General features: G+C 44.1%; 3 protein-coding genes across 3 annotated transcripts in view; 2 read left to right on the top strand and 1 right to left on the bottom strand.

Moving 5' to 3' along the window:
• The window catches only part of LOC126558402 (sorbitol dehydrogenase-like), a 286,926-nt gene that overhangs the window by 8,855 nt on the left and 254,734 nt on the right, over window positions 1-23,337 (bottom strand). The gene's annotated exons all lie outside the window — the stretch shown is intronic.
• Window positions 1-23,337, top strand: part of LOC126557604 (protein arginine N-methyltransferase 1) — a 724,795-nt gene that overhangs the window by 593,909 nt on the left and 107,549 nt on the right. The gene's annotated exons all lie outside the window — the stretch shown is intronic.
• LOC126558443 (phosphate carrier protein, mitochondrial-like) overlaps window positions 1-23,337 on the top strand; it is a 92,794-nt gene that overhangs the window by 16,543 nt on the left and 52,914 nt on the right. The window lies entirely within an intron of this gene.

Here is a 23,337-nt window from a genome sequence, read left to right as displayed (position 1 = left end):
GCGCGTAGGACGGTAACATCTACAGCATTCAAAAGAATCGCTGCTATAAAGAAGGACTGGACTAATATATGAAGAACCGATGGTGATGAAGGGTGGTTGCCGGTCTTCAAATCGTAGTACCGGGGCTCAATTCTCATCAATTCCAATAAGTTAAGTAATGGTTACTGTAATCTAAACGAAGAAGAATAAGATATGAAGAACAAACTATATAATATGCAAGAATCAGTGTAGGTTTTATTTTAAAGAAGCATTCAAGCTTTATATGGTTTTTTGAATCTGTTTTACGAAGAGAAGAGTTACGAGAGAAAAATACGTCGAAAAAGAGCTTGCAGAATGGCAAATATAAATAAAAAAATAGAAGTTAAGAGATAAAAAATACGATCTCTATGTTTTAAATGGAATTGATGAAAGGAAAATTATTTATTATATTACATCGACCTTGGAACTAAATCGAAACTTTCATGAAAGCTCGAAAAAGCTCATAAGTACATGAGCTTTCAACGCAGAGTAATAGTTTAACCATTATTGAGAAAATCACACGTATTTAACGGTTTAAACATTGAAAAAATTAATTTCGTTACTCGAACTTTAATTGTGTTCTTATTTTCTCTTTCAAGTTTTTAACAGTTTCCATTCGATGGCCGGCGTGACCTTAGAGGTCGTTAAGCCTGGAAGAAGACTATTTCAATCTGCCTGTTATACCGTATTCGCCTCAACTCTCTCATTGCTTTATCTCATTATGCTACGATCCTGATAGCGTACGTCAATGTTCTATTTCAGAGGCTTAAAGTGGAAATGTTGATTCTTATCTCAATCTTCTACATTGACTGCATCCCCGTGCTCCCCACATCTCAGTCTCGGCACATCATTTTTTAAACGCTGTCAAACAACAGAAACTCTTTAAGTGTACAGTAAAGTGTTACAAATTACAGAAATTTTATAAACAAATCAACTACAACTTTTGCGAATTAATTTACATTAAACATTGCCTGATGCCAACGAGAGCGAAACCTTGTCAGATTTCATTTCCTTGGAGAAGATTAATCATGAAACCAGCAGCAATCTCATTAAGTGTCAGTGTTTTTGCATTACTTCAACAAGGGGAATCCATTGGTTGCTGCAAAATACATTAATCACTTAGCGCTACGTAGGATTGATACAAGTGCACAGCGCTGTGTTAGTACAGGCGATTCACCCGGGGAAATTAAAATGGATTCATCGAAGTGAGAAGGCGTCATTTTGTTCGCTAGTAGACGTTTACGGTCAGCATACCGATTGAAAGGTTTGCTTTTTTCTGATTGTTTTTAGTAACATTTTGCTAATGACCGTTCAACTCGAGTATTGAAAAATAATAATAATGTTGAAGGAAATAAAAACAATTCTAATTGGTAGATTGAGTATTCGCAAAAGACCGCTTTTCCCAGAACAATATAATGCTATTAGTTTAATTGATGAATTGTGCCCTGTCTTCGTATCACCGTCCGAAAACAAAAAAACATAAGCGGCCCGGTAATTGCTGCAATATACACATTTTCCACGAATACAACAGCCACTCGAGCACTTCGTTTGGTGGACCTGGGCGAGTGGTGAAAGTAGGTGTAAATTACACGGAATTACACACGGAAGCATCTCCTTCCCAATCCAGCTCACGTTTCACCGGTGCGCTATAAACAAGATCTAAAAGTGTAATAAAAAGATTAGTTAAACGGCCTGACCGTCAACTGTCCTCGCCGTGTTTTGTATCACACGCGTTGTTTCTCCAACTTTTCCAAAAAAAGGGTGCTGAGTACGAAGTGTGACGCTTTCGCACTACGAAACGAACCAAAGAACACATGTTTCGTTCAGCATCTTCTGTCTGGTGTGCTGCAAACACAGGCGAAAGTGAAAATGTCAGCTTCCATCAGATTGCCCTAAGTCAATATGCCACCAGTTGAGGCGCCCGTGGATGGAAAAATTAGCCGCCCGGCAACGCACCACGTACCACCAAGGCTGGGAGTCTTTTTTCGCGCCCCGTACCGATGTGTCTCCTGTGCAGAGGATCCGTGTGGTGAATCGGAAATAAGCGGCTACGGTGACGCCTTTTACAGCACGTTTTGTTTTCGTCCTGATCCTTTTGACACCCTTTTAAGAGTTTGGACATTGTAACGGGCTTGTGGCAGCGTTGCTCCTCTTACGACCTTACCTCTTTTACCATGCGCCGCGACGCCGTTCGAGACTAAACGCCTAAATGGGCTTTGAAGTTGAGAGCAAGGAGCTCATAAATCTTGTTTTCACTCTATTTGTAGCAAAGGAAATGCTGCCACCTCCTGTCTCCTGTATCCTAAACGGCTGGAACTGGAAGTGGTTGAAATGTATTAGCGAAGTGTAGTGCAGGAGCAAACGAAAGAAAGCTTTCGAACGCGTAATCTTTTCTCCCGCCGGGTGTCCTTTCACGAGCCGAATTCGAAGCCACGGTCTGACGCATGACAGCACACGGATCAACTAACGGAACGGCACCACCGAAACCATTCTGGCAGACTGTTTAGCGACCGGGTGTCTCGTTGTCTGTGTTCGCTGCCTAAAACAATGGATCACAACCGCCCGTGTGACAATGCGCAGTCAACGGAGCGTTTGAATTTATCGTCCTTACCCGCCTGTCACCGATATCTAATCGCAATCGTGTTTGTTTTATGTTTCCGGTCGCCATTCAATGGTGCTCCTGCGGTCGGGTGCTTCGTTCGGGCGAAACGAATCTTCCCCCGACAAAAGTTGCCAAAGAAAGCGAACTTTTCGAGAAGAGAGCGAGAGGAATACAAGATTTATGATCATCATCACGACGCACAGTCATAAGCAGCGGAATAAGGCACCGAGGCGCTATAGGTTTACCGGTGCCGTACGTACGTACCTGCTTGCCGCTTCTAAATGCCGAACCTCACAAGCATCAGAAATCGAAGGTTGTAAAACGCACCAAAGGTACCTCAAAAGTTCTGTGCATCAAATGAAGAAATAAGCTGAGCCGAAACAGGCAAAACCCGCGCAATTAACTTTCGAAACGGAAACTTCAATTTGTGCTTTTTTTTTGGATCAATTTTTGGGCCACAGGGCCGCGGTAGCAACTGACCTTTCGTTTTTTTTTGTTTAACATTTTCTTTTCACAGTTGCTGTAGCAAATAGATTGTCCCCAAAAAAAGCTTTCCTTTGCCACCTAGCTCCATTCCGCCCCTGTTCCGTTCATCAACGATCCATCATTACGCAAGGGGACAGTGTCACCGTTGTCACCGTGGCGGGGTGGATTAAGGGTAAAAAATGAAATCAATTGTTTTCCTTAAAATGACGTCCTTTAACCGCGGGAAAATAAGAATAAATGAAGGTGTGGGATGTGGTCCTCGTTTAGTCCTTTGCTTACGGACACATTCTACCCCGCTTCCTTTCGCTCGTTTTGCCATGTTCCGGAGAAACTCATTAAAAGTTGTCCTAATGTTTCGTGTGGCAGCGAGTTTTTTTTTTCTTGTTTTCTCTCTCTCCCCCCAAAGAAGCACTTTTTTCGTCATCAAGCCCACCCCGTCGCGGTACACGCGCATTGTCGTCGATGCTTTAAATTTGTGTTTGTTTTTGGGTTTGTCATGAATTTTGTGACAGCTTCTTTCCCTCATTTTGCCACAGCGAATGAGAAAGGTTAAATAAACCGGAAGCAACTAGCGCAAGAAATAACAATTTCCAACTCTTCCCTTCCCGTGCTTGCTTTGCGTGCGTTCCGCGGCCATGCTCATTCCCATTCATCGTCATACTTTTTGTTTAACCTTCCTTTACAAGCACCGACCGTTTCAATTGTTGGTTGGGTTTGTTTTTTTGTTTGCGTTCAACTTTAAGCGTAAGAATAAATTAATGATGCACAGCGAGAAATGTGCCAGCCAGAACGTGCGAGATATAGGAACGAATTTTGAATTAAAATTGGTAACACGACAGCTACAAACATGCAGGCAGTTGGCAAACAATTGGAAAACTTGTCTGCACCTACACCGGTCGCGCGTTCTTTAACTGATCTATGATGCGTGAGGTCTTTTTTGTCTGTTGTGTTATTTATGTTACCGGTAGAAGGTGAGAAGTGTCGTGAGTTTTGCACTTGATTGTTTGTGGAGCGGGAGACACTAATGATCCTTATTTATCATGAGCATAAAACAACCGAACCCGCGCACGCCTTGCAAATGGTGGAGTCGCCTGGTAGTTTATCATGGTAGGCAGACCAGCAGCAGCAGATTGATTGACTGCAAAGCGAAGAAGATGCAAAAGTTTTGTTTTCCTTCTGCAGACATGAAGGACGTTTATTTCAAAGGAGATGATAAAGTTGGATGGTTAATTACGTTCAAAAGCACACACACAAATTTTTGCTTACACAGAAAAGAGGAATGACTAATTTAGTGTTGGTTGTCTGTTTGTTTGATGTAGTATACTTTTGGTACTGAATTAAGATTAATGAGATTTGATAAAATGTTAAACGTTTCAATCTCAAACAATGATTAAAACATCTTGTTGCATTCTTTTTTGTGTTGTGTGATATGGTTGAACTTAAATGTTCTTCAATAGTCAGCACCTACGAAAAAAAATAAACCATTTTGGTTGGTTATTGGCATTGGTTCTAAGAAAAATTAAATTCTTTCACTATTAAATGTATCAATTTATTTAATTTAAATTTTGTTTTAAACTTTCTTAATTACTTAGTACTTATAAGCCGCTACACCCGCTTTGCGGTTTTGGCGTGCCGCAGCAGAATCCGGAACCGCTTCCAGTCCTGCACCGTCGTCCGCCGATCCGTTATCCCGGCCTTGATGGCGGATGATTCCATGCCATCCTCCCACCTCAATCTGGGCCTACCATGCCTCCTCTGTCCGTGTGGACGACCTAAAAGGACTTTCTGAGCTGGGTCGTTCGGTGCCATCCGCATAACATGGCCAGCCCATCGGAGCCTGGCGAGCCTAAATTGCTGCACGACGGTGAGTTCGTCATACAGTTCGTACAGCTCGTCGTTGTAGCGGCTCCTCCATTGTCCTTCCACACATACGGGGCCTACCATCCTCCGGAGCATCTTCCTCTCGAACGCGGCTAAGAGGGCTTCGTCTGTTTTGGACAGGGTCCATGTCTCAGAGGCGTATGTCAGTGCTGGGAATATAAACGTACGAGACAGTCCCAGCTTCGACCGTCGCGACAGGTTTGGTTTGAGGTGAGATGTTTCCTCAGGCTGTAGAATGGCTGGCCGCCAGCATTCTAGCGCGCAACTTAGTCTTTATGCTGTTTTCGGTGCTGACTTCAAAATTGCGGTCACCTATAAGTACCTCACTAATGAGCGATTGTCTTAAACTATCACCATCAACTATGAGCGTTCGAGTAGATAATTAAGAAATCTTTACCCTTTTTTTGCATCTGAAAAAATGTGCGATAGAGACTCATGAGATTTTGTTAATAGATCAATATAGAATAATAGAATAATAGAATCGTTTACTCATTCGAATTAAAATGTAATTTAAATTTTAATTAAATTTTATAGACACACGATCCCTATTTCTGATCTCTAAATACCAGATGAAAACTTACTTTACTTGTACGATTATATATTCCCTTACAGGAAAATTAATTATGCTTAGAATGTAGTAATGCAGCAGACAGAAGTGAGGAATGGGAAAGGAATGCATGGAATTTCCCGGGGGGGAGTGAATCACAAGTCAATGGATCTAAGGAACTAATTGTCAATACTATTTCCCTTTACCTATCAACATTTGAACGATCTATTGATAGCGCTAAAGCTTCCGACAACCTCTAAAGAACGTGTTACATTCACAAAGAGCCTTTGTCGTCGTTCGTTTTGCTGGTGCGCCATGCGGCACCACCGGGCTTGATTGTTTGCTGACACAAACAGCAAACTTTTTGTTAATATTTAACAATATATTTCGCAATTTGCTTCTATTTTGTGCCTACCGCTACCGCCGATGAAAAAGTTCTTGCCATATTTACGCTTTGCAACATCATCCAAAGCGTAAATATGGTCGACAGGTGAATTTTTCGTTGATCATGCCACCACCAACCTAAACCCCGCGGCTGTTTCAGAAGAAGCATTCGCTCAATAATCGAGTATGAGAAAGGGGTGGAAGGAAAAAAGTAATTAAAACTTTTTGACACTGTCGGAAGACATCTCAACCTGTACCGACAGTAGTGGTACAGGCTGCTGTTGTCTTGAACCGTGTGATTGTGTAACGTGCAAAACGGATAAAACACCGAAAAAAAAACTTGTATTGCAGGGAGGAAATTCGTAAGATATTCCTGATTGCACGAGTGTGTGTGAATGTTTCCTCTTTTTTTTGTTTCAGTTCTTTTCAGGAGCTTTAGAGGGTTGAGCATCGGTTTTACGCAACTGTTTGCCGCCTGCTGGGTTTGGCCCGTACACCCGTAGGCTCAATTATTGACAGATCCCATGGGAGAGTAAAATCTGCTGGCATGTGACAGGTTTGACGCGGGGGAAAAAATAAAGCAAACTGCCAGCTGCAATGGGAAATGCCACATTTTTCCAGCTTCATTTATGTTTGCTGATTAGATTGGAGCGTTTTGATAAGTCAGAAGACGGTACTTACCTTGAGCTTATCTGGCCCTAAGGGCATGAAGATACAGCTGAGAAATTGGCATGCATGTTTTGAAGACTGTAATTCAGTAGAAATAAGGTCGAATATATGTGTTTTAGGGTATAGGGTTATGACGTATAATTTTTGTGTTAAAGTTAAAGATGCCCTTAGGCTGCGGTATGCATTATCAACAACAGACTTGCTGGTGTATAATTTTATGACGTTATTTAAATGAGCTTGAAGAAGATTAATCTGTTCAAAGGCAGCCGCATTCACATACAGAATGCTGATGTGTAATTAAACATTTATCAATCATTTACGATCATATTACAAAACGACATAATAATTATAACTTGCTCTATTGTTGTCAGCTTTGAAGTTATGACACAACAGTGCACTTAATTATTTTACCAAGTACAATCCTTTAACCATTGAAGCGAGTACGGTGAACTCTCTATTGATAGATGAATTGTTTGTATTAATTAAGAACATCCTTTCCAATTACTATTGCCAGATCGGGCTAGCAATATGGGTTTCGAATGATTGAGACGTCAAAATTTGCATGCATATTTCCATAACAAAAACAAATTACCGAACCAGTGGTGTTGTTTACGCTTTCAAATGAAATTGAACTGATGAAATCACGATGGAAAATAATTACGACAGTGTGCATCGATTTTAGCTAAATTGTTCCGTTGCATTCATCGCTCAAATTTCACTTCCACAATGACCACACTGATAGTCACGAAGCCAATTCAAACTCCGTTTTCTCAACCATTTTGCCACAACAGCGAGGAACCATCGTCGAGTTTCAAATTTCAGTTCACATTAGCCCGTGCGTGACACGCAATCGAACATCGGAATGGGAATTTTGTTTACGAAATGCTTTCCACTCACGTTTGTTCGATTTGTCCCCTTGACATAAGTGTGTGCGTGTGTGTGGGGGGAGGTTTTTTGTCCCTACAAAAACATACGAGTAAGAGCCTCATCCTCATCATGCGCTGACGTACGTCGTCCGGCTATGATAGCTAGCCAGGAACGGGATGTGGAAATTTTTGTGATGGTTTGGAATGTGAACCAATTCCGGAAAATCGTCCCAATTCCTCGCAAGTGTTATGATCCGATGTTCGCTCGACAAAAAAAAAGAAGCAGCAGCCACGCATCAGCATAAATTTATCCGTGTGCCGTTCCACCGTGTTTGAGAAAGCATAATCAAAAATTAATAGAGACAAATTGATGAAAGGGATTTGGGTGGGGATGATTCTATCTCTTTTTCGTTCGGTTCGGTCACGAAACGGCGAAGGTTGCACATCGTGCCCAGGGAATATAAGAAACGCGGAGATAAAAATAACGCCGAGATTACAAAGATGAGTTTCGTGAAGAGCCTTTGATGCTTTTAGAGCTTATTTTTGAATTTATGTTTGTACGGGCTTTAGGGAAAAAAATTATCAAAAAGACGGCGAGGAAATTATTAAAAATAACACACACGCTTTCTGTAGCTATGTCAAACTTGCTTTTATTGATATCTATTTGAGATTGCTGGATGATGAAACCATGTTTAATATTGATTTTCTATCAAATAACCGATTACTCTTACCTTACGATGCCATGATGTATCCCACACGTCTAAGGATTTTCTTGCCGTGAAACTGCAACCGTGCTGGGCGTACTAGTTCGCACATCATAATACCACGCAAGTATTGGCACGTTTCGTAGCAGAAATTTTTTATAATAGTGCCAAATCCTCACTTCATCAATCATGTTATGTGCCACAGTATGTGCAGAAATGCTTCCCTATGTTAGTGCTTTTGAGCTTTCGGTGGAGTTTTTTTTTTCCTTCTTCATACACGTAGCACGAAACACTCGTAGGAAAAAAAGAATCATCCTGGATCAGCCTTCCTTGTAGAGGAATTTCGCATATCAATCGCAACCGTACCCAACGGAAGCTGGCGCTATCTGTGTCTGTTCGCTGCTTTCTCGTGCACCGGACGTAGAAAAACGCCAGCACTAGAGAAATGTGGCCCAAATGGGAACCGAAACAGCCATTCGGAGGGACTGAAATCAATCGGGATAGCGCAGCAAAATGATTCCAAAGCGAATATCATTTAAGCTGGCTTTTTTTTTCGCTTCTTCATTTCATTTTTCTTTCAAGCGCTTTGGTTTGATCTTTTGGGGGTAAGTTTCGTTGTTTCTTTATACTGCCAAAAATGGTTAGTTCTTTTCTATTTCTCTCTCTCTCTTTTACTGGCATATTTTCTTCCCTGTCTCAGCCTCTCGGAGCCTTGTTCCGTGCGAATTTTGCGAAAGCTTTTCCCGGATATAAGCGCTCACTGTCGCTGTCCGACCGCCACCGGGTGTGAAGGTAATTTATTAAGTTTTATCTCTCCTGCTTTGGCTGGCTTCCTTTTCCGAGTGAATTGTAGCCAATGTGTACGACCTTTAGCAACACCCTCAACGCCACTACCATCATCGTCATTATTCGCCATCATGCACACCATCATTGCCATCATCATCACAACGCATCAATAGTTTTGGCGCCACAGTGTTTGGGTGCGGGAGATTTTCCACGATCTAGCCACTGCTGTCTTGAGAGTCGTGAGTGGGGAAAAAAATGCCCAAAAAGAATATGATACGGTAGCAGTTTGCAAACCCTGGAGAAAACCGTACCGTACCGAACATCTTGCGCCATGTGACGGGGCTGGCCACTAGCGGAAGCATCCCTACGTATGGGTATGGTTGTTTTCACTTTAGCCATTTTCGGTGAACGATCCACGATGCTGTGCGGTGCAGGTCCCACGTGCAGCATCTTAAACTGGCTGGCTCGCAAATACATCGCGCGTTCCGGCGTTCGGGTTAAACTTTTCCCTACTATAAACGATAGCAGATTTTAAAGCCCGATCGTGCTCAATGCCAAACGCGCTGCGGTGCAGAAAACAGCTGACCGGAACAGTTTTTCCCTCCCATCCCGTACACGATACACGTTTGGCGCTTGGTGGAAAGCTTATCTCGCAAACTGTCATAAAGTACTGTGACCTAATTGGATTTGGAAAAATTTATCGTACCAACCGGCCCTTGACACCCCGTTGCACGTTCGGCGAAAACTGGAAAAACAGTGCGCAAATGTTTAGGTGGGAGCGATTTTGTGTGCGTTTGCTTGTGTTTAGTGGGGTGAATGGGTGAATAAAAAGTGTTGAGAAATCAATTAATATTTTTAAGCTACCGCGGTAAAGTGCAACTTTGTTCCAGGAAAGATAGGGGGTTGTGTTGATCATATTGCGGATTTTATTATGCTTTTAGTTGTGGAACAGTTTCATGGCTCATGAATGTTAGAGCAATTTTGTTTAGTGTCTCCAATATATTAATCGTTTTAAAAGAAAGAAGGGTGTGTTACCGTCTTGTGTAATAACACGTATATTTTATTTGTATATTTGTCTATTTTTGTTATACTAACAGCTCGGAGTTTGTTATTGTAACATTTCTGACTCCCTTGATTTAGACGTAGATCGAAATTCCGTACTATTCACGGAGGAATGGCTTGGTACGATCCCGTCGTGATAAACATAAAATCACTCAGGTTATTATGCTGTTGCATTAAAAACATTTTTAATATCAACTATATCTATTGATAGTTTTACACTCCGATTTATCATTTGTACGAAACATCGCCTGAATGTATGCAATATTGCAGGACAACCTTGTTTATGGAGTTTTCTCTTCGTGCATATGAGCTTGTTTTCTCCACTCAATAAAGATGTTTTCTATTGCTAAAACTACTTCTTTTATGACTGGTTTACATTACGAAAATTCTAAAGAGGGATAGAAAAGTCTATCTTTCTTATATCCTTTCATTAAAGAAGACTTTTTAAAAATAGTAACAACGGCTCTATCAAATAATGCTCGAATAAAAAAATCCTGTTTTTATTACACATATACGTTAAGTGTATTATTTCTTCCTGCTCGAATCATAACTTAGGGGAAACCAGCTAAAGTTAGCTTTCGGCCCTTAACTTTTTTTTCGCTATATTTTTATCCGTACGATTTAGATACAGAGTCCTGTTCGCTATCATCGCACAAATGTAACAAAATTTTCCACCATGACAAAGTGGCCATTTCCACCTCATCCAATGTTACACTCAACGTCATTAGGCTACCCCGTTCTTTATCACCGGCTCAGTCTTAAGCCCCAGCTTAGGTATTTCCGTCGTCTCCTAACGCGTCACCGCACCGGTGCTAATTGCTTCCGAGATCCCCTTAAGCAATGAATGGAACCGTCACGGAGTTATTACCGGGACGTTAGCGAGCCCGAGGAGTGGTACAGTACGGGGACGACAATGAAATGAAAGCATTAACAGTAAATAAAGGTGAACCGTGAATGTGGAAAAGATTCGTAACATACCGTCATTCCACCGACTAGAGTTACCGGCACCCAACGCACCGACGTTAATCCTTTCTAGTCGCATTTCCATTTGGACATGTCAAACTTTTCCCAACCGTAGCACAACCCTGGGCTGTTTATGTAAGCAACAGCAAGTTTTTAATAACTCCTTACTCGGTATCCTTTTACTTCCGCACTCCAAACGCAGCACCGCTTCCCTGTGTCCGATTTCTTTACACTTCACTTCCGTCGGAAATGGACATTCCATCATCATTAGGGCACGGAATTAACCGGAGGGTTCTAGTGCTGGAACGCGGCGTACTATCATCCCGGCGTTTGACCTGGCGTACGGTGAAGGTTACCAGTGCTTCACGGGTGTCTTAAGGGGTGCACAAGGCCAGGAAAATTGTTGACATTTCTCTTTTAAGCCTTGCGTTATTCGCTCACCCTTGCAGCAGTTTAGTTCTTTCTACAATGCTTAAGTTGGCAGACTTTGTCGCTGCTTGATAAGGGACAGCACGACCCGTATCTCGTACCAGTCACCATGCTGCTTGAAGAGTCCTTTTGTTTCAACCCGTGAGCCACACTTCTCTGCTCCGCCGGTGCTGTGTGCAAGTATGAATGAATAAGTACGAGGTAGTGAATTGTAAAGTTTGATGCTAAACGGTATCCTAGCCTTTCACGCACTCTCATCTACATACTTATTATGTATTCCAGTGTTCTATTTGCGTTTGTTTAACATTTTCCATCCAGTTTACAGCTTCCCTTTCTTCTGCACGCGGCCAGTTTCCCGTGCATACAAACGCGCACCGAGACGGGTTGTGTGTAGAAGAAGCAGGGGTTCGAGGTGAAGTAATAAATCAGACAAAGCTACGTTAATGGTGCCACTGGAGGGAAATGAAAAGCTGCAAATCGTTGAACGCCATCAAGTAGTTCTAATTTAATGATGCTAGTGAACCCCTGCTGGCAACGGTTGACTTTGTAATGTTTCGAATTTAAGCTTTGCCGTACCGGTGACGGTGCTAAACGCGGCTAAGGTGTGGCTGATTATTTAAAGCAGGGTGTGAATTGTTAACATAAACATAAAGTCATGTTTTAGGTTGCTTTAGGGAGGGATTTTGGGTTTTAATTTTTAAATAATAATTAATTTACTAGAAACAGTCTGCCTCCAGCTTCCGTAGCGAAAGGACGTGTTTCGCTCGAAAGCGTCTTTACGGATCATTTGTATACGGCAGAAAGAGGCTATTGTTCTCGAGTGCGAATGCGTAGTCAACGCGATTACCCGTAACGCACCTATCGGTGTCTCCGTCTTACTCCGATATTCGTGCGGAGAGTGTACCGTTACTTCTATCGATCGAGTGGCGATCGACGTGTGTTCTTGTGTTGTGAGTGTGTGTATCGTTGCTGCTGATCGTAGCGATAAGCAAGCGTATCAACGCAACGCTATCGCTTTGATCGACGCTTGTGCCACAAGTTAGTGTGTGTGTGTGTCGGTGTGTGTTTATTTGTGCATCGTGTGATACGGTAAGTGTTACCCCTTTTTTTATCCGCTCCGTTGTCTCCGGCCCTACCATGGCGGTAGAGCAGGATGCTTCCGACTCCGATCGGGAGAATGATCACTCGAAAGAAGTGAAAAGAAAGCCAGGGCGTCCCAAGGCTGCACCAGCGGCAAAAAAAATTGCCTTGGACGAAAGGCCTTCGACATCGAAGGCCACTTGTAGTAGTGTCACTTTGGCAAAGAGTGCCCAGGTGACAAAAAGTGCCCCGCTGACAAAGGGTGCCCCGCTGGTAGCAACTAACGAGCCGCTATCAGAACACCGAGCGCGTGCTTACCCGCCGTCGTGGGAGGGTAAGCCGGTTGTTTATTTTATGCCACGAACAAAACAGCTCGATGTGAGGACGATCGCGGCATCGCTGTTCAAGAAGTACCCGGGCGTTGCCGATGTGTTTCGGATGCGTCCAAATAAGATCAGGGTTACCGCAAAGGACCGGGCTCAAGCCAACGTCATTGCGGCTGACCCAGAATATACGGAGCACTACCGGGTTTATATTCCCGGTAGTCTGGTTGAGGTTTCCGGCGTAATCGAGGATTTCGATTACCCTGAGGAGGAAGTGGTGCAATTGGGCTTTGGGGTTTTTCAAACCCCGAACTCGCCCAAGATAAAAGTGCTTGAAGCAAAAAAGCTCTTCAAGCTTGATGCTTCAAGCAAGCCAGAAAAAAAATATGTCCCGACCTCCTCAATCCGGGTTACGTTTGAGGGTACGGTACTCCCGCAGGCCCTCATTCTAGAAGGCCTCAGGATACCCATTGACCGGCCGTACGTACCAAGGGTGGCCACCTGTTCAAAGTGCAGTCGGATTGGGCATGCCGATGCGTTTTGCACTCGCAAAACTTCCTGTGGAAAATGCAGAGGGGCACATGCCACCGAGGAGTGCAAAGCTCCCTCCCAAAAATGTTCTCATTGCCGGGACGAGTGGCACGAGGTAGCTTTGTGCCCCGTGTACCGAAAACTCCAAAAGGAGCAGACGAAAACAATATCCGAAAGGGCACGCGGATCGTACAGCGATGCTCTAAAGGGAGCAAACGCATCAAACCCTTTTGCTGTTTTGGGTACAGATGCAAATGGCAAGTCCAGCCCGACTGCACTCGAACAGGTGCCATTGAGACCGGTGAAGAGAGTACCTTATAAAAAGGTACAAAGGAAAGTCCTAAGGACAAAAACTAAATCCTTGGCACAACAGCGTCTCGCCAAAGCTAAAGCTTCCACCCCAGTCCAAAAACGAGATGCTGAACATCCCATTCCCGCTCCCCAAATTGCCAGGAAGGAGCCCAAGAAAAAGCGATCTCCCCGGACCGAAGCCCCTCTGGAAAGCTTGGCTTTTCCAATCGGGGGTTGTCCGAAAACCCCTACCCCGTCCCTTTCCGAGATCCTAGAGTCCCTCCTCATGACCCTCAACCTCCCGCAGCACCTGCACATGATCGCTACTTGGGCCCTTCCTTTCCTGAAGGGGATGATCAAACAGTGGCTGGCCCAATGGCCATGCTTAAGCATGATGGTCCGATTGGACGATTAATTCCTCCAAGGGCCACCATCTTACAGTGGAACTGTAGGAGTTTGCTTGGCAAGCTAGACTCCTTTAAAGCATTAGTGGGCGAGCACAACTGCGATGTGTTCGCCCTCTGTGAAACTTGGCTATCGGAAGAAATTAATCTTACCTTCCCTGGATATAATATAATCCGTGAAGATCGCATTACAAGGGGTGGGGGAGTACTAATTGGTGTTCGAAAGAGTCACGCTTTCAACAGAATACCTACCCCTAGGCAAGAAATTATCGAAAATGTCGCAGTCAAGGCAAAAATTGGCGATCTTCACGTGACAATTGCATCCATTTATATCCCCCCGATAGCCAACAATGAAAAAGAAAAAATTGAAAAGATCAAAGAGGATCTTGGAAATTTAGCAGCGGTCTTGCCTGGACCACTTTTGATCCTGGGAGATTTCAACTCCCATGGAATCGACTGGGGCTGCGATAAGGATGACATTCGCGCTCCAATTATTCGAGACATCTGCGACAGATTTGGGTTTTCAATCCTCAACTCAGGAGAGGCAACTAGGATGCACACACCGAAGAGTAGGGCGAGTGCACTGGACCTGTCTCTATGTCCATCAGCGATGGCTCTGGATTTTAGCTGGAAGGTGATCCAGGACCCTATCGGCAGTGATCACTTGCCGATAGAAATTTCCTACATCAAGGGAGGATGTCCAGGAGGTGGAATCCCCGTTAAATGTGACTTAACGAGGAACATCGACTGGACAAGATACGGTGAATTAGTAGCCGCTTCGCTTTCTCTTGACTTGGAAGATTTGTCTCCAGTTCAGGAGTACGAAAAACTTGTTTCAATTATAAACAAGTGCGCTCTTGAGGCCCAAACAAGGCGTTCCCACCAAGCAAGGACATTCAAAAAACCTCCCACTCCTTGGTGGGACAAGGATTGCCAAGCGGCTTTTAATAAGAAGCGGGAGGCGTTTAAAGCATTCCGGGACACGGGCTCAAGGTCTTTATATGAAAAATATAAAGGACTGGAGAGATCGTGTAAAAACCTGTTGAAGGCGAAGAAAAAGGGTTATTGGCGTAGATACGTCAATAACCTAGACCCTTCCGCATCACTTAATTCGCTTTGGAGGATGGCTAGAAGGATGCGAAACAGCAACAACATCAACGAGAGCGAAAGCTTTTCTGGCGAGTGGCTAAATGAATTTGCCCACAAGCTTTGCCCTGATTTCGTCCCTGCGCAGAACTTTCATCAAAATGCGCCTGGCAGTGACCCTATCATGGACTCACCGTTCACTATGGTTGAGCTATCGCTTGCTCTCCTTTCAAGCAAAAATTCTTCCCCAGGCCTGGATCAGATCAACAGCAAACTGCTGCAAAATCTTCCCGACATGGGCAAGAAACGTCTGTTAAGAATCTTCAACGATATGTTGGAGTTCAACAGCGTCCCGCAAGAATGGAGGGAAGTGAAAGTTGTCACTATTTTGAAGCCTGGCAAACCGCCATCAAGACACGATTCATATCGGCCGATATCATTACTTTCGTGTCTGAGAAAACTCCTTGAAAGGATGATTCTTTTACGGTTAGAAGAATGGTTGGAAACCAACAACCTTCTCTCAAGTACTCAGTTTGGTTTTCGTAAAGCCAGAGGTACTAATGACTGTTTAGCGCTTTTGGTGACTGAAATAGAGCTTGCCCGTGCACGCAAGCAGAACATGGGGTCTATCTTCCTTGACATACAGGGGGCATTTGACTCAGTTTCTCCATACAAACTGAGTCAAAAGTTAGAAAATGCGGGCCTGGGACCAAAGTTGAATAACTTATTATTCAACCTTTTGTCGGAAAAAGCTATGAATTTCAACAATGGTCACGTGCAGTTAAAGCGGACCAGTTTCCATGGACTAGCACAAGGGTCCTGCTTGAGCCCACTGTTATATAACTTTTATGTTAGTGAGATAGACTCTTGTCTAGCGCCAAACTGCAGTCTTAGACAATTGGCAGACGACGGCGTTATATCTGTTGCAAGCAGAGACGCCGACGAAATACAACTGGCTTTACAAACCACTCTGGACAATCTTTCCGAGTGGTGTGAAAACCTTGGTATCAAGTTCTCTGCAACGAAAACTGAGATGGTAGTCTTTTCTCCTTTTAGCGATACGGGAAAAAACAGGGAGAAAAGGCTATATGACCCGAAAATTGATGTCTTTCTGTATGGTGAAAAGATATCAATTACCGACAATTTTCGATACCTTGGTGTATGGTTCAATTCTAGGCTAAACTGGAGTACTCACTTCACCCGTCTGGTGCAAAAATGCAGTAAAAGAATCAACTTTCTAAGGACAGTCACAGGATTCTGGTGGGGCGCACATCCATCAGACGTCCTGAGACTGTATAAGACAACGGTGCTATCCGTATTGGAATATGGAAGCATATGCTTCCATTGGGCATCCAATACGTTGATACTCAAGCTTGAAAGGCTACAGTACCGCTGTCTTAGACTCGCACTAGGGAGCATGAAATCCACACACAACATGTCCCTAGAAGTGATGACCGGAGTGATGCCGCTCAAACTACGTTTTGAAATGCTGTCGCTTCGCCTTCTAGTCCGTTGTTCAGTATCAAATCCCTTGATAATAGAAAATTTTGAAGCGCTTCTAGAGACAGGTTCTAAGAGCAAAATCCTCAAGATCTACGAAGATTTTGTTGCCCTACAAGTGCATGCTAGCGCTCCACAGGCATTAAATCGTGCTGCCCTTCCTGAGAACTACAGTTCCATTTTAATAACAGATTCCTCATTGCACGAGGAAATTAAGACCATACCTAATGATCTTCGCCCGAGGGTAGTTCCGGGTATTTTCATGGATAAGTATGGTCATTTAGACCAAATAAGCCAGTACTACACTGATGGATCATCCTCTGAGGAGGGCACTGGCTTCGGTGTTTTTAGCGAGTTCACCGAAGCTTTTTTCAAATTGAGGCAGCCATGTAGTGTTTACACCGCAGAGCTAGCCGCAATATTTTACGCACTATCGATGATAGCAGCGAGACCTTCGGATCAGTACTTCATCTTCACTGATAGCCTTAGTGCTATTGAAGCTCTGAGATCTCCGAAGGCTGTTAAGAGTCAGGATTTCCTCACCATAAAAATCATTGAACTGCTTGGCTCAATGTTCGATAAGGCGTATAGGATCTCGCTAATTTGGGTCCCTTCTCATTGTGGAATTCCCGGCAATGAGAAGGCAGACTCACTGGCCAAAACAGGCGTCCAGGAAGGCGCTTTTTACGACCGACCTATCTCGGCCCAGGAGTTCCTTCGTTTCCCACAGCAACTTTTCCTGTCTCGCTGGCAGAGCATGTGGGAGGCGGATGAACTCGGGCGTTTTCTTTTCTCGATCTCTCCGCAAGTGTCCCTGCGGCCTTGGTTCGATGGGCTCTCTGTGGACCGGGCGTTCATACGAATGATGTCTCGACTGATGTCGAATCATTTTGCGTTGAATGCTCATCTACAGCGTATAACTCTGGCTCAGACAAAAGTATGTGGCTGCGGTAACGGATTCCACGATGTGGATCACCTTCTGTGGTCCTGCGTGGAATTTGAAACCGCAAGACCCTCCTTGTTGAGCGCAGTCGAGAATGTCGGCAGACGACCGGGTACAGAAATCAGAGAAGTGTTGGCTACCAGGGACCTCCTCTACATGAGGATCATTTACCGATTCGCCAGAGACAACGGTCTTGTCCTATGATTCCACATCCCAAGTATCCTTCCAATCCTTGTTCGTATTCCCCAATTCCTTTTTTGTTAAATGTTGTGTTGTCTATGTTTTAAGTGTATTTTTTGTAGTGCCACGGGTGATCCGATGACTGGGCAATAGCACTCGAGGGTGATTCCAACACTGCCGTAAAAGGGAGGCAGGCGTTGTTCAAAGTGCAGTGTTCTCCACTCCAGTCCAGTTTTGGCACATTGAGTTTGACAATGTTGGCGTCGGGTTCGGGGTGTTTGGCGGGTTCAGTCTCGGGAGTAGTGAAGTCGCTTTCGCTGCTGCGGGATAGAGCTTGTCGATCATCCTTTGATTGGACGTTGACTAGATTGAGCTTGGAATGTCATTGCTGGAATGCACTGGAGAACACTGTACGAAGACAAATAAATGTGCTGTCTAAACAATATTTGTTTGTTTGTTGCAGTCCAGACCAATCCACAAAGGACAACAATAGAACGGCCACATCACCACTATAGCCGGAATTCGGATGTAACCAACCACCATCATTACAATAGACACAGCAATAGCCCCGGACCATCAAAACTCACAACAACCACCACTACATCATCATCATCATCATCATCATCATCAGCATCATCAACACCATCACCACAACCATCCACAACCGAGTATGCCCGGGATAAGGCAAATAATAGGGAGGAAATGCCTTATCAATATGATTGTAATTTTTTTTTTCAACACAAGCGGTGTTGACAATACGGCATTGGACCGTCATAATCAATTGTAAATAAATAAATAAAATAAATAATTTACTAGAAACAAGGACTGAATTGGGAACCAAACGGCCAACCTCATTGGAAAAATGTATTATTTTTTAGTACAAAAATTTCTAGAAATTCATAACTAAGTAATAAGTTTTCTTGCAGCAGTTGTTACCCACGGAGTAACTTAGAGAAGTTAAATAAATAGAAAAGACTACTAAAAACGCCCGACATAAATTGCTTCAGGCTTTCACATTCAATTGAAATTGTATCTTTAATGATTCAATTTATTACAGTTCGCACAGTTCACCCTGCCGAAAATCTTTTGCACTCGCTTTTTTTTGTTGTTTTTGCATAACATATTTAGGCGTGTTAATTTAGTAAGAAAAAGCCCAACCCAACATTTCGACCCATCGCCGGGGTCCGGATCCCGAAAGCGGCCACAACGGGTGTATATCCTCATTAATCATACTAAATGAAGTGGAAATCTATTTTTCGCGCAAAAGCGAACGAAAAAAAAAAAGTGCGAGCGAAAATCATTATGAGAAAAGGAAACAGCCAGCGCGTTTCGGGTGCGGGATCGAGTCCGTTCCGGAACCATATGCCGGGACAGCGTGACGGTGTGCTTTAGAGCTGTGTTGTCTTCCTTTTGATATCTTGATCGTCATCTGAACCGGACGAATGGAAAGGAGGTGGTAGCAACGGGTTGGGAGGGTGTGTGTGTGTGCGGAACTTTTCCGTCCGAGGATTCGGTTCACGGGTCAGGTCAACCATCTAAAGACACAAAAATACAAACCTCACCCCGGGACGTTGGGTGAATCTCCTGCCCGTATCTCTAAGGTTTCCCGTAGCCGACAGGCAAGCAGGCAACCCTCGAATGAATTAGGACCTATTCGTTGTCGTTTGACTTGATAAAGTAAATTAATTTTCTTTCGCCTTCATACTTGTCGAATGGCAAAGGTTGCCATTACTCGTTCCGTTTGCGTGCCTTTAATGCTGGCTGCTACTATGCCAAGGATCTTTTTTTTTTGCTGCTGCTGCTGCTGCTGTTGTTCTGCGCCGGGTTTATGCCGTAATTGAATCTCTACCCCTGCGTGCAGGATGGTGTCGTGCAAGGCAAGGTGAATGCTTTCGGTGCTTGGAGCCCTTCAAAGAAGAAGGAATTTCGCTGGAAGGATAAAACTACGCTGGGTAATGGTGCGACGAGATTTATTCTGGTGTCAGCTAGCTGTAGGCTGCTTGTGCTGTATTAAAACTACAGACAAACTAGCTAGCCCAGTTTCGGTAGGGTAATCAGTGTATTTTATGATTAAATATTCTAGGAACATATTTTGAAAGAGCTATTATTAAAAATGAGCATTCGTCTATAGATCACTGTGTGCCAGTGAATAATGAAAAATGACGTATTCTACTAGGAACAAACAACAGCATACAAGAGAAGCTAAATATATGGCACCTTGAGTGGCAGTTTAACACATCAAGAAGCGCATTAAATTACTGTACAAATACGCCATATTGGCGGCTACTTTTCAACACCTTTGAACTCCGGATTATCCTCAACCAATGACGACGATTCAGATAAAACTAACAAATAGCTTTCCTTTGTAGAAAATTAGAAAAGGGGGCGATGTTTCCATTAGAAGGTGATCCTGTGGTCTTATGTGGAATGTGGCCGCATGTGATATCCATGCGGTGGAGCAGCATTGAAAACAAACATAATTGATTATCCTCACAACGATAGAATCCAGCTCAAGCAATCAACTCAGCGGAACGAGTGAGCTTGAGCTGCGTACCGCAGCTTTGGTTTTTGAGATTTTGAGGACTCTATCAGCCACGCTCTCTCCAGCTAGTGTCACAAGATTTTTGCCACGAGGTAATAAGCTCCAGTTAGCTCGGCGCAGTTTATTGGCAGAGGTGGTCTGTGAAACGTCCTTGATTTCGTACGCTAGACTTGACTGATCCAGTTAAAAATTTTACCGTAAAAAATATGCTAAGGCAGCCAGATATGCCAGGCCCTCAGACCTCGTGCAGTGATAATGCCCCGAAGAACTGTAATGCACAAATAATGAAAATGCTACTTACACAACTCACTAGCTCACCGAAATGTTATTCAGAGGAGACGATAGCTTTGAAAGTACAAGAAGATGAAGAGACGATGATCTCAAGAGATCATACGAGTTAGTGAATATCGATCTTGAGCTAGCTCATTAGCCCTGATAAATGTCGCTCGCCTTGCTCTTCTGAGTGAGTTTTTCGACATAATAAAAAAGCGGGGTGGAAGCAATGACTTTGAATCGTTCAACTGTTGAGCACCCCTGCAGTAATTCACCCTAAAACAGCTGATCTCCTATATTGCCCATGCTTGTATGCGTGATCGCTAGCTGCAGGTATGTGTTTATGCTGTGCTCAGCTTTTTATGCTACATCGAGCGGTGTCATTCTCCCTGTTGGCCAGCTCTACCGGCGTTTGTTCTTGCCCTGTGCGCCATGTCTCTCTTTCGTAACCATTTTCTTTCCACCGCCGAACTCAACGCACCTGCCCGCACTCGATCGTCGAGTCAGTTGCTTGTGGTGGTGAGGGTGCGCACATGACGCTCTGATGTTGTTTCGTTGGCATACGATCCCTCTCCATCATCTGCAGCATCGCAACGCACGCGAGAGCGATCGCTTGGAAAAAGAAACGCTGTTGAAAGGCAGGGAACAATAAAAAAACCCAATGCTTCAACTCCCTTGCTGGTGGTGGCTTGCCCTGTGCCGTTGGTGGTGTGTGGAGAAAAGTTGCCAAACAAGTTCCCGTTTAGCGCTGGTACCAACACCACCAGGTTTACGATGCCAGGCAGGCTGTGTGGTGGGCCGTTCGTGACAAAATCATCATTTTGAGGTGTACCGCGAACCAACGCGCTAGTGCGCTAGTGCATGCGCCCGGCCAGTCTCCGAACAGAACCGGAATCTGGATCGCCATTTCGTTGAAGGTACGTTTTGCGGTGCTTACGCGTCGGGGTGTAGTGTGCAAACGGGAAACAAGCGACGGAACAAAAGCGATCAAGAAATCGTCAACGTTTCCGTCGGGTGAGTGAAACACGAGAAGAAATTGATCTTGCTTACGCAGGCGAAACACGCGAGTGAAAGGTTAGGAAGCAAAAAGCAACAAGAAAAAAAAAAGTTCAACAAACTTCCAAATTGTTGAGCGGAGTCGCGAGTGGAATAGGTTTTTTTTCTGTGTTTTGCGTTTCACCTTCACATTTCGTGGTCGTGATCGATGGCATAAAAATGGTCGAGAGTGTCCAATTACTTGGCAGCGGATAAATTGCCTAAGTGCTTGGTTGATGCGTGGTGATGATGGTGATGCAGAATTAAGTTGGGTCAGGCAAAGGTCAGGTGTAGTTGGCGTACCGTGCCGTACTGCTTGCATCTGGCTCGTGATGTTTGCTCGAGTGATGAAGATCAACCTTCTGGTGCGATCGATCGTGATCGATGGTGATGTATATAGGCATGATTCAATTCCTAACAGCGTGGCATGCATCGTGTCGATGGCTGGAACGACGGTTTAAGTGGGTTGACCATGTTCGTTCCGTGATGTTTGACGGTGAATCAAATGAGAGTGTGTGAGCGTTTGAGCGTGTGTGTGTGTCTGTTGGTGCATTGATGTCTCTTTGGGGGGGATGAGTGCTGAAAAGTGATGCTGTGGTGCCATGGCAGATAGTGTGTGACGCGTCGCGGCGAGAAAAGCCACGAAAGAAAAGCCTTAAAAGTGTTTCCAACCATCTTCTAGTTTATTCGAGTCTATAAAAGGTGCCGCAAATGAGAGAGAAAAGCAAAGAATACCAAAAATGAAAATAACACAAAATAACCTCACACAGGCAGCGAGCAGCATGCGTTTTCCGTTTTGGGAATCGTTTTCCTTCCCTGTAGTCCAATGTCCATTCGTCTCGCCATCGAAACCTTCAACTCTTTTCCCCATTCTAGAGTGTATGTGTGTATAGATCGCCAAACTGGTGTGAAGCATGCGTACGATTGTATTGGTACGATCGCCCATTTTCTACGCTGGAGTCTGCGAAAGGGGCCACCCGTTCAAAGTCGGTCGCTGCCAAGAGGAGGGCCCAACCTTTCGTGGCGTTTCTTGCATTTACGCTGGATGGCTGGAATTTGGGCTAGTGGTGTGGTGCGAGCGGTGTGATTTCTCGTTTGATTCGCACCAAAATTAGCACATGAGTGTGAGAGGAATCGATAAAGCTTGCTTTGAAGTTGAGTTATTTTTTGTTTGCTTCTGACAACTTTGATTTCACTCAAAATACAGTATTTTCGTAGATCTTGAGGTACCAAAATCAACCAATTATTTACAGTTCATTGAAGGCCATTGGTGCAGCGGTGAAACCGAACTCCATAAGGGAAGGGCTTTGTTTGTCTTAATGGTATTGGCTGCGAAAGTTCTCCTTCGAAAGGTCTATGCGTTGCGATTCCGTAACGGAAGAATAGGTCTTTTGCAGACACACCTACACCATTGCATCACCATTTGGCCACCATCTTCCTCTGCAGTACAGCTAATGCAAAACGGTTCCAACCGAAGGTACAGCGCTTGGGCCGGAAGCTAAGGTGTGAATGAGACAACGCACAACACGGCTAAGACAAAAGCCTTCTTATGTTTGCCTTCTCCTGTGTAATCAGGTAGCAAATGCACGCTAAAGAATGATGCTGATGTGAAGGTGTGTTGTGTACAGCAGTGAAATAGTGACAAAAAAAAAAAGAAAACAGATCCATTCACCAGTTTGCTGCTGCAGTGCTCCCAACCAGAGGTCACAGCAACACTCAACAACCGACCGACTCAGGCTAAGAAATTGTATC

This window comes from Anopheles maculipalpis, chromosome 2RL (genome assembly GCF_943734695.1).
Source record: "Anopheles maculipalpis chromosome 2RL, idAnoMacuDA_375_x, whole genome shotgun sequence".
In the NCBI taxonomy this organism is placed as follows: Eukaryota; Metazoa; Arthropoda; class Insecta; order Diptera; family Culicidae; genus Anopheles; species Anopheles maculipalpis.
The sequence above is the reverse complement of the archived record's forward strand: the minus strand, read 5'-3'. Positions and strand labels throughout refer to the sequence as shown.